This window comes from Mus pahari, chromosome 13, assembly GCF_900095145.1.
Source record: "Mus pahari chromosome 13, PAHARI_EIJ_v1.1, whole genome shotgun sequence".
Lineage (NCBI taxonomy): Eukaryota > Metazoa > Chordata > Mammalia > Rodentia > Muridae > Mus > Mus pahari.
In genome coordinates, this window is record NC_034602.1 from 76,199,830 (window position 1) to 76,212,464 (window position 12,635).

The window sequence follows — 12,635 nt, forward strand, 5'->3', positions numbered from 1 at the left end:
CTGTCTTCTATTTATTTATTTATTTATTTATTTTCCCTTATCACTTTAGAAATGAGTCATGTTCTTTTTTCCTTTTCGTTTTTGGCAGACACTGATAGTCCATTTTATTCGATTTTATTTTAAAAATAAAATCTGAAAATTTACAATAAAAACTTCAAACTTCCTATTTTTCTCCCATAAACAAGTTGGTGTTTCAGTGGTTATCATTATTCTCATCATTATTACATCGATGAATCAACATGAAAACAACTTGTATAAGAAGATAAAGATTTAAAATGGTTAATTACTTAACGTATGAAGTAAAATATATAGATTAAACCAAGTAGCCCAATGCCTTCTGAAACAACAAGCATCTGATACACAGTGCTAGCATTGAATGGAATAGTCTTCCCCATCAAGAGCACAGATCACATCCTTCCTTCTTAAAAAGCACTAGTCCCCTTTATTCTTGCCCATCTTTCCAAAGAATCGGTAAACAAACAGACAGCATTTTACAGCAAGAAAAGCAATGGCCACCACACAGGCAAGTAGGAATCAAATCACATCCAGAGAGTGGTACTGGTACCAGGTGAGGTTATATGCAAGTGGTCTTAGATGCTTGGCCCCTTTGTGACACATGACAAACTTAATCCAGAAGACTGCTCTGTCCAGGGGCTTCATAGGCTGGTCATGGTGAATGGTTGACAACCAAATCATATTCTCTTTATAGCTAAAGGAAAACACAATGGACATTCCCTTATAGAATGAGCATGAAAATATATGTATATAAAGTTGTGCATATCATAAAGATGACTACATAAAAGCATAAAAAATGATTGTGGTCACTTGTCACAATCCAGATCTTATTAAATAATGTATAAACTAGAACTTCTTCAACACACAGACTTAAATATATAAAGAGAAATGATAGGAAGAGAACAAATATTCATAAATAAGAGACTGAAATCAGTTAAGGCCCCAAAGGAAAATAAACAAAATCAAAACGAGTTAGTTTTGAGGCTCAGAAGTATGAATCAATCAATAATCAGCCACCAAACCCAGACACTATTGCATATGCCAGCAAGATTTTGCTGAAAGGAACCTGATATAGCTGTCTCGTGTGAGGCTATGCCAGTGCCTGGCAAATGCAGAAGTGGATGCTCACAGTCATCTATAGGATGGAACACAGGGCCCCCAATGGAGGAGCTAGAGAAAGTACACAAGGAGCTGAAGGGGTCTGCAACCCTATAGGTGGAACAATATGAACTAACCAGTACCCCCTGAGCTTGTGTCTCTAGCTGCATATGTAGCAGAAGATGGCCTATTCAGCCATCAGTGGGAAGAGAGGCCCCTAGGTCTTGCAAACTTTATATGTCCCAGTACAGGGGAACGCCAGGGCTAAGAAGTGGGAGTGGATGGGTAGGGGTGCAGGGCAGGGGGAGGGTATAGGGAACTTTCGGGATAGCATTAGAAATGTAAATAAAGAAAATACCTAATTAAAAAAAGAAGTATGAGTCAAGCAGAAAGCTAGTACTACTGTAGCTGGTGTAAAGAGTTCAGAACAGTAGTAGAAAAATTTTCAAATGCATTGCAAATCCATACCATTTCCACTGTGGTGCGTATCTGGAAAAGCTTATAAGGAGTTGGAATTGATGAGGAATTCGTAGCAGTCAGTTATACATGCTTATTGATTATAAATATAGATGTGCAGTAATTGTTCCTTTGCTGACTCCTTTGTCCTTTTATAAATATCTCCTTGTAGTTGTGAGTTGTTCAATATAAATAATAAAACTGTATTTTCTTTATTACTAAAGATGTTTTGACTCTTTAAATACTTTGAGTTAGTCTTGCTGTAAAGTAGAATCAAAGTTTATTCTTTAATTCTCTCTCTCTCTCTCTCTCTCTCTCTCTCTCTCTCTCTCTCTCTCTTTTATTTTCCGAGGCAGAGTTTCTTTGTATAGCCTTGGCTATTCTGGGACTCACTCTGTAGACCAGGCTGGCCTTGAACTGAGAAATCTGACTGCCTCTGCCTCCCAAGTGCTGGAATTAAAGGCATGCCACCACTGCCAAGCAAGTAAATTCTTGCTATTACTGTTTGTACTTTTCTGTGTTATGATTTTTAATGTTGAGAATGCTTAATATTTTACATTGAAACATTGAAGAGATATTTGATTATAGTGATGACATGATAACACACCTGTAGATATAGGAAAGGGGTTTATTTATAGACATTGCTCATCAAGTTTAAAGCTTAATGTACTGTACCATAACACAGAACCAATGGCAATAGATGCAACTTCACTTCGTGATATTTATAATATAGTCAAGAAAGTTAGCCATGAAATTTACAGAGAAAAGACAATGCTTTTCGAGACAAAGGCAGCAGCAATAATACATTGTTATACAGCAGGTGAGGTAAGGATGATGTACACTTAACTGAAGACTAATGTAATGTGTCATAAACCTTCAAAATATATTGCCTATTTAAGAACTCATCTCCATTTTACAGTGCCATAATCATGTTTATTAAATATTAGAAATGTAGGCACACACACGCGCGCGTGCGTACACACACACACACACACACATACATACAAAAATGTATATTTCACCATTAAGAAAAGAGGGGAGATGAGATAGGGGGCTTGCAGAGGGGAAACCCGGAAGGGGGACATTTGAAATGTAAAAAAATAAAATAACGAAGTAAGAAGGAAAAAAATATTTTTGCAAAAGCTGTAACAAGAAAATTTGTTTTACAACGTGTATATTGGAATGATTAAAATCTACTTAAATTGAATTAACTTGATTTAAAAACTTGTATGTTGCTTATTTATCACCAATATACTTCTAAACAAATGTCTGTTTTAATGCATGAAATATATGCATAATATATGTGGTGAATGTAATTTTATGACAAGGAAGCATAATTTAACTAAATGCATTCTCTGAAGCAATTTGGAAAGTAAATCATTATTGTGTAAAATACACAGTAATGTGCTAAGTTCTTTCTTTCAAAGTGATTTTTAAAAATTTTTACAATCTTCTTAAAAGGTAACCACAACTTAAAACCTAAGGATATGCACTATTTATAAGTAGACTCAGTTTTTGCCCATGCTATTGAGTAAAAATCAAAAGCTCTATTTTTTTTTTTTAGCACAGATCAATGATGGAATCAAAATATTGGCAAAGACAAAATTGGAAGCATTAAATGTAATTGGAATTAGAAATTAATGTTAACTTTCTGGTTAACAAAAAACAAATTTGAGGAGACTTTTTAAAAATTATTTTATTAGATATTTTCTTCATTTACATTTCAAATGCTATCCTGAAAGTCCTCTATACCCTCCCCCAGCCCTGCTCCCCTACCCACATACTCCCACTTCTTGGCCCTGGCTTTCCCCTGTATGGGACATATAAAGTTTGCAAGACCAAGGGGCCTCTCTTCCCACTGATGGCCAAATAGGCCATCTTCTGCTACATATGCAGCAAGAGACACGAGCTCGGGGGGTGCTGGTTAGTTCATATTGTTCTACCTATAGGGTTTCAGACCCCTTCAGCTCCTTGGGTAATTTTTGAGGAGACTTTTTAAAGAAAAAGAAAAATGGTAGCTGTTAGCTATCTTCATGCATATATACATATGAGTTGCCCTAAAACTCTGACATTTTTAAAATAAAACAACTGAGAGGCACTTTTTTCTGGGGTATTGGTACAATTTTGGTATTCCAGAGCTTTTCAGGATGAAAGAGAAATATGTTAAGTTAAATTTAAACTCTAATACAAAAATAATGAAACACACACACACACACACACACACACACACACACATTGACATTCCCTTGCTGTCTAATACAGCTTTTTGTCCTCATCATCATTTCTTTCTTCAGGTTCATTGCTGCTCCTTGGATCTTCCCATGAGAAATTATTTGTAGTAAATGGGCTTGTGACAGCGCAGTGATGGAATACATGCTCAGCATAAATGTGTGAAGTCCCGGGCTCCAATACAACCCAAATAAATCAATTCACTATTATACTCACGAAGGGTTATTGATAACTGCCTTCAGTGCACTGAACAAATCTGAACTGGGCATTGTATAAAAGTGTACTGAAACAGCTGCTACTTTGGCCACCATGTGAGCAATGTTGTCATGTTGTTCTGCAAATAAAGGGATGCCGACCATGGGGATCCCATGATGGACTGACTCATAGATGCCATTGACCCCACCATGAGTTACAAAAGCTTTTGTTTTTGGATGACCTAAGATCAGAAGGACATCAGAAAAGATTCTCACTAAAAGTCTTAAATGTGCGTGTGTAATAAAGTACTCAAAGAGGCTGGGAAGGTTTCAATATAAAAATTAAGTTGACTTGCCTAAATTGCTTTAATATCTCAGAGCAAGAAGTACCTAAGTGCATAGGAGAGTAAGTGAGATTGCTGTACCTTAGGTTTTCCTTATTGTGGAGCTAGGGTTTATGGAAGAAGTAGTTGAGGAATGAATGACAGATGTGGTATGTGTCCTGGTATGTGGTTTGTCATGGAAAGTGATTATCAGTTGAACACACAGAGTACATATTGGGTGGAACAAATGAATGCTGAGAACACCATGTGTTTGTTAAACCTTGTTGACATAAGGAGTACATATGTTCCTAGTACCACTCATTGCTTTTCTGACTCTTTCTTTCCTTACCCTCCTCGCCTCCCAAGGTAAAGAATGCAACTAGAGATGCTTAAGAAATTAATAGGGAAATAACAATAATTGGCTTGCTTATTAGTTCATACACATACTCTTTCTATCTCTGCCTGCCTGTCTGTCCACCTGCCTGTGCACTCATCTGTGTATTCATCTCTCTGTCACTTTGTCTGTCTGTGTCTGTGTCTGTGTCTGTGTCTCTCTGTCTCTGTCTCTGTCTGTCTCTGTCTCTCTGTCTCTCTGTCTCTCTCTGTCTCTCTCTCTCTCTCTCTCTCTCTCTGTGTGTGTGTGTGTGTGTGTGTGTGTGTGTGTAATTTGGATGGAGTTTTGTGAAGTGAGGTGATACTGTTGCTTTCAGGAAGTACAGAGTGTTACCTAAAAATCCAGTGTCAGGGAAGGGAAACTTCACTTTGAGTTTTAGGGTCACAGTGTGGATGGTTGTTGGCTTGCCTGAGGTGTGTGTGTGTGTGTGGGGGGGTTGTCCAGGACTTTCTCCAAACAATATATACTGAGCTCGAAGATAAGACCTCATTGCTGAAGGCATAACAATACACTTCAGATATAGGACCTGAAGGAGTTGAGATGCGACTGACTTGGATGCCTCTTCTCTAAGGATTTTCATAGTGTTGGAATTGCTATAGAAGATCTCTAGGGAGAAACAGCCCCTGCTTCCTGTTAGGAGTCCCAGAAAAGCAAGCTACACAACTATAACACATTCAAAGGGCCTGGGTTAGGCCCTTGCTGCCTCGGTGATTATTAGTTCAGCCTCTGAGTCCCTATGAGCCCATTGATTCTGTAATTTGTGTTTTCAGTAATCGATTCTCAGAATCTTACCAAAGAAGGACATTCTGGGGTATCCACTTGAACACATGAGTATTGGGTCCTAAGGTATCTGGTTTCTTGCCCTCAAATCTCCAAAGAACCTGTTAGATGGTAGACAATAATTTATGTTAGGATTTAAATTTAAAATATACTATTTTAGAACTTAGTCACAGCTTAACTAAAAATGCCTTTTATAGCACACGTGTGGTCAGGAAGAGTTATTAAGAACAATAAAAAACCTGAGACATCATCTGTTTTTCTCTGTACATTTAATCAGGTTGAACGCAATCATGTTTTTCCAAGTGTAGTTATATGCACACATGAGAGAGTTAATGAAACATGCATGTATTTAAGATAAGTTTATGCTTATTTACTATAATACTTCTAATTTTCCATTTTTAATTTCATGTCAAATTAAGTAATCCCATAGTTTATATTTGCATTTCCAATATTATTTTAAAAGAATTTAGCATTTTTAAAAATTATTATTTATTATTAATTTTGGCAAGTATTCCATATCCACTAATCTCTCTATTCAGGAGTTTCTAGAAAGGTGCCATGAAGGCAAATCAGACAATGGAGTTGTCTGTCTTTACCATCCTGGGAATAACCTCACAGAATGTAGATATTTACATTGGCCATTAACCTGACCATGTCTTTGTCACCCTTGTCCACATTCATCTTCATGATTGGTATGATGGATTAAAGTTCAGCTGTGGTAATTTTTTTATTTACCTTATGAAGAGAGAGCCACCTGAACCTTTTCTGGTATAAAGGTTGTTTCTGCTGGACTTTTATTTCCCATTTCTTCCTGAATGGGAGGCATTTTACTCTACTGTGTAATAGACATCATCTCATGGATCATGTTTGATCATGTATGGTTGGTTAACCATAAGGACAGGGGCCATTCTGCCTTCTCTTTTACATCTTCCTGTTTCAGACTTTGGCAGGTTCCTCTCTAGAAGGGCTGATCCTTCCTTGCATTTCTCTTACCAAACATGGCATAAAGGGACTGTAATGGTGAACGTTAGTCTCCCTTTCTCCAAAACGTCTCCTGAATGATAACTAAGTAACTCTACTATAGCATTTTTGTAAGTACCGAAGGGCTACCTGCCAAGTCTACATGTTATATTGCAAACCCCCAAGCCAGTCCTAGTCTCTGACTCATTCACCCATCATCCCCTCTGCCAGTTCCTTATCTCTTCTGCTGGGTCCTGTCTGACTGCTGGGGCTGTCCTGTAGCATCCTTCCACTGCTTGTGAAATCTTGCTCATGAAACATAATTACAGCAGTTATTACTACCAATTATGATTGTATTGTTGTACACTGTTTTTATTATCTTATTCCCCTTGTTCTAACTACTTCTCTATGGAAATGGAGAAGTCGTTCAAGGACAGGATAAAATGTACCTACATGCATATGGAATGGGCCTTTGATCATGGAAAATTACTGTGTGTAGCCTAAATGATTCATATGTAAACCTCATTTGATAGTAACTATTTAAGACTCTTTCAGTGCTCAGTGAGCTGGCTTCATGGGTAGGATTCTTGCTGCCAACTCTGACAGCCTGAAACTGATCCTTGTCATTCATACAGTGGAGGAAAGAACAGACTCTTGCACTAATACGTTTGCCATGAAGCCCTTCTCCCTGCATGAACACACTGTAATATATAGGCACACACATTCTTCACACAGATTAAAAACAAATGAAATATTTTAATGTTATGTACTATTAGTATCATGAAATTAAAGAAATTCTTGAATATCATAATATATGCCATTAAAGAAAGCTTTCTCTCTAATTGTCTTACAACTGTGATGTTTATTTCATAGCAGGTAAAATGGCATGATGAATGGGTAATTTAAATCTAATTACTTTTTCATAAGCAAGTGGTAGGAATAATTAGGTGTTCATGTGCCGTCTCTGTATTTTTCTACGGTCATGCTGGCAGGTGATGCTAGGGACCATTACTCAAAGACCTTTAGGGATCTCCTGTAGTCTGTCCTAAGACAAGAAAAACATGATCAGTCTCCCCCAGAGATGAGCACCAAACTATTTACCCAATACCAAGAAATCTGCCCCTTAAAATGTGGACATATGTGCACATATGAGCAACACGCAATGGACTCAAATACTGTATTGTATGTTTTTCTGTATATAGGTATTGTGTGTGTTTGTGTGTGTGTGTGTTTGTGTGTTTGTGTGTGTGTGTGTGTGTGTGTGTGTGTGTGTGTGNTGTTTGTGTGTTTGTGTGTGTGTGTGTGTGTGTGTGTGTGTGTGTGTGTGAGAGAGAGAGAGAGAGAGAGAGAGAGAGAGAGAGAGAGAATAACAATTAAAGAAAAACTAACAAAAACCCTCTATCAATAGCATAAATATCCCTTTTATTTCCTATGCTACACAAAACTGAGATCTCAGGTGTGGGGGTGCATGAATCTGTGGACTAAACTGAAGGGTGTGTTGAATGTTTCTTAAATGTCATTGAAGGACTTTATATGCCCCAGCACAAGGGAAGGCCTGGGCCAAGTAGTGGGAGTGGGTGGGTAGGGGAGCAGGGGTGGGGTGGGGGTATAGGGAACTTTCAGGATAGCATTTGAAATGTAAATAAAGAAAATAATAATAAAAAAAGAAGGGGAAAAGAGGTATAAACTATAAATATGACTTATACTTTACAAATTTTTAAAAAAATGTCATTGAAGGCAAACATTCATGATATTGAGGCAGGTTCTTCTCTTTAAGCTAGAAAACTGTTGAAGAATCTTGACACAGATACGTCTTAGGCTTACACCTTTTTCATCACATTGCCAAAATTTATCCATTTACTTTATAAATATGAATGCCATTTGCAATTTTAGTATGCTGTCTAGAAGTGTTGAATTTCTCATTATTATTGAGCAAGATAAATCTAAGATTTCTTTAAATGTAAGACAACTACTAGTTTTAGTAAATCATTTTAGTTGGAATGTAAGTATCCTCCTGTACTCTCAGTGGTACATCCTGTGATTGCTGGTCATGGTACATTTTGGGGAAGTTTTTGGAAACTTTAAGAAGTGAAGCCTACTTAATGACATCATGTAACTGGCGTATTGTATTGGAGGCAATCCAACTAAGTCTCTGCTTCCTGTCCATCACAGTACAAACAGATACTTCTACACACATCTGCCTCCAAAAGGGTCTGGCCTACCCTAGGACCAGAACTAGTCAAGCCAAGTCCTGAAACCTCTGAGGTCATGACCAACAAATCTCATTTGCTTGTTGTGTGAGCAAGGTTATCACAATCTAACAGTAACAACAAAAATAGCCATGATGGAAATACTCAGCATTAACTTAGCGTTACCCACTAAGAACCTGAGATATTTAGTTTTACTGGTTTCAGTCTTCCAAACATCATATGATCTTTGTAGTATTAGACTCTGGTTAGATGTACTGAGATCTATAAGTACTCTATTCTAGGTTCATCTTCTTTGCTATTTGGAGTGCACCATTAGCCTCTTATAGGTTCCTTATCTATCTCACCCTTGTGCAGTCCAACTGGGGACTGCATCTTGTAGGCTTTTTTTTTTTTTTTTTTTTTTTAATTGTAAAGGAAATGTGATCTTACTTCTCAGTTCCCTTCCTTTCCCTGTGTTTTATTGTGAAGTTTTTAATGATCTGTTTATCAAAATGCCCTGCTTTGCACAAATCACACTTGCAGGTCTTAGAACATGCTCTCGATAATCTAGCGACTTATTTTCTTGTATATTTCTTAGCTGTATTGCTTGGCCTCTTCATATCTTAGTGTTTTGTTCTTAATTAATGACTTTAGAATTTGTTTTATTATTTCTATTCAGTGGCTCTTTTAGATTATCGTCATTTCTTTAAAATACATGTCATTCAATTTTTATTACTGGATTAATAGATATTGTGGTCTGGCCAGAGACACCTTTATGCTGTTTCCTTGCATGTCAAGAACTTATTCAGGTGTATTATGAATGTATGAAATATTTTGCAGGGTTTGTAGGAAAGAGCATCAATTTTTAGATAATTGAATTAAGCTGTTTCCCCCGTGTCTCTCTTGTTATTGCATAAACTGAAGGAAATACATAATATGTGACTACTTTAACTTGGAGCAGATGTTTGACCAGATGTTTCCCCTACTTACCATTCCTTCTCACTGGAAGGGAAACTAAAAATATGGTGGAGAATCATTTGAAATGAAGCAAAGCAAAACAAAACTCAAAGAATGTATTTACCTTAGGCAATGGTTTGGCAGGTTTGCAGTGGAGTCCTCTAACAAATTCAATGGTAGTAAGGATGGATGAGGAAACTCCAAGTCCCAGTAGGACTGAATGAGCCACATTTCTGCTTTCTTCATGGTGTCAAACATAGCGGGTCTTCCTAAATGGAGAAATGAATTGGGTATTGAAGAGCAAAATGATAACAGAGTATTGCCATGTGAATAACATACTGTCTGAAAAGTGTTGAATTAATATTACTCAATATTACTCAAAGAAACAAAGTGTGCATTTATGAAACATATTTATTTATATTAATTCAGTTAAAGTGTAATTTATTTTTGGTTTACTTAATGTATATTTGTTGAAGAAAAACTGAGATGAAATGCTAATGTCATCTCAGTAATTCTGAAATCCTGTTTTTATCCAACTGCTAAGCTTCTATGTATCTGCCATGCATTTTGAACCTCTAAAGTGTCAGAAAGGTAAATGCAAATATAAGGGTCATTCTAGCTATAGAGTCAAGCTACCTCAGCATAACAATGGGCACAAAAAATAAAGTTACTCTCTACAACAAACAGGCTATCTCTTCACTCTCAGTTTTCTAAGAGAATTATGAGGGTAATGCCTGGGAGAAGTCTGGCACCTATCCCTATTTTTGCTTCACACTAGCAATGTAATCATATGTATTTCTTTGTAGAAATATTTACAAATATTACCAGGAAAGTTTTCAGAAATATGAGATTTGAACTTTTTTTTTTTTACAGACATATTTTTATTTTATTTTTTTCTTTTTCTTTTTCTTTCTTTTATTGGATTTTTTTCTTTATTTACATTTCAAATGTTATCCCCTTTCCTGGTTTCCCCTCCTGAAACCCTCTATCCTATTCCCCTCCCCCTACTTCTATGAGGGTGCTCCTCCACCCACTTCCACCTCCCTCTCCTGGCATTTCCTGACCCTGGGGCATTGAGGCTTCACAGGACAAAGTGTTGCTTAATTGTGCCTTTTTTTTCCTAAACTAGGGAACTGAAATTGCAGACAATACAAACCAGATACATTTGGGTCCAAGCTTTAGGAATTTAACTCTTTAAATGGAGACTTGATCATTGAGTGTGTCTTGTGGGGTGAATATGTTATTAAAGCTTCAGTATGTCTTAGAAGAGCAAAATCTTTAGAAAGGAAACAATCTTTTAATTTTAAGAAACAAAACAAAACAAAACAAAAACAGAGTCTAAAAGCGCAAAACAACCTCCCAAATGTTGTACAACATAGATACTATTAAATATAGTCATCTTTTGTTCAACAGGTGAAGCATTTACTATAGCTGCACCAGGACCGGTATATGGATGCCCACTTAGGTACAGGCACCTAAAACCTGTACACGGAGTGCACACCTGTGCTTGTGGAGCAGAGTTGAGTGGATCCTTGGAGCTATTGATCAGGCCACTCTGCCAAATTGTTAAGGTCCTGGTTCAGTGAAAGACCTTTTCTCACGAAATAAATTAGGTAGGGATGGAAGTAAAATAGCTGTTGACATCTGATCTTCATTTCCACAGGTACACATGTGTATGTACACTTACACAACCTAAACACAAGTACACATAACACACACACACACACACACACACACACACGCCAAATTAAGAAAGTTACCTTATCTTTTTAAAATAATGAACAATATGATAAAATAAATGTGGAATTGCTTAGAGAAAGCTTGCACCCCTCGACTTGTAACTTCATTACTTTCTAAAATGCCCTGGATCAGAGCTGCTACCTATTTCTTTTTGATCAGTAATATAAGCTCTCTTATAGGTGTAATGAGATTATTAGGCAATATTGTATTTCATTTTATTGTCATCTCATCGTGAGAGACAAATTTGTTCCTACGAATACCTTTAAGAGCAATGAAAGCTAGACCCTCACACTGCTGATGAGATGTACAACTTACCTAAAATCTCACTGAAAAATGGATCCCAATCCTTAGCAGGAAATGACTCATATTTGACCAGAAGTCAAAATAAAGTAAACATCTCATATTTTCTACTCTCTCCTTGCATGACATTTGACCACTTAATCCTGACAAAATAATAGGTACGTAAGAGGGAGGGAAGAGTTGTCCCCCCCCCCAACTGTACTTTTCTATTCCGTAGCCATCACCAAAGCGAAGACTGTACCCAAAAGGTAAATGCAGTAGCTCACCTATCAGCTCCCCACAGGGACTAACAGCATCTGAAAGGACAACATCAAACTTGGGTTCCTTTAGTTTTGCTATAAGTTGTTTGTTTGAAATCAGAAATTTGCCCAAACATTACGTTCAGTGATGGGTAGTATCTCAAACATGTATCTTTTGGCACATCATATGTCCACATATTCACCCACTGGGTAAAAAGCTTTTCTACTTCGTCATTATTAGAAGCTGAAGGAAATGTTTCATATATAAGACCAGATGCTTTTTGGGGGATCAAGAAAGATGGAAGATGAAGGTCTCAGAACAGTGACTTCATGGCCTCTCTGTACAAGTTCATCCAGTATTATTTTTATGTTCATCCAGTGGCTGTATTCCATTGGCCACACCAACACCTTCCCACAGTTCCCAGACCTGAAGCAGAAACTTATCTGCAGCAGGAGCAGAGCAGAAATCCACGTGACAGGCATCCTGAAAATCAAAGTCCTTCTGTTCAGAGTGTGATCCCTTGTGTCACTGCTTGACCTTTTATCCAAGAAGCATTAGCCAAGAAGTTAAAATATAACTGGCATTGCTCAAAGCTGATAAGTGAATGATCATTAATTTTTGAAGAAAAACCCTATAGAGAAAGTAAATGTTATTTATTCTCTGTTTACATGAAAATCTTTAATGCCTCTTTTATGATGGAGTGTTTACAATAAACCAGGAGGTGATGACTGCATGTTCAATTGTTAATGCTATATAAATA

At 37.0% G+C, this 12,635-nt stretch overlaps 1 pseudogene; it reads right to left on the minus strand.

The window, feature by feature from the left end:
- Positions 1-432: 432 nt before the first annotated feature.
- On the minus strand, positions 433-12,357 carry LOC110330747 (annotated as a pseudogene).
- Between the last annotated feature and the right edge of the window lie 278 nt (positions 12,358-12,635).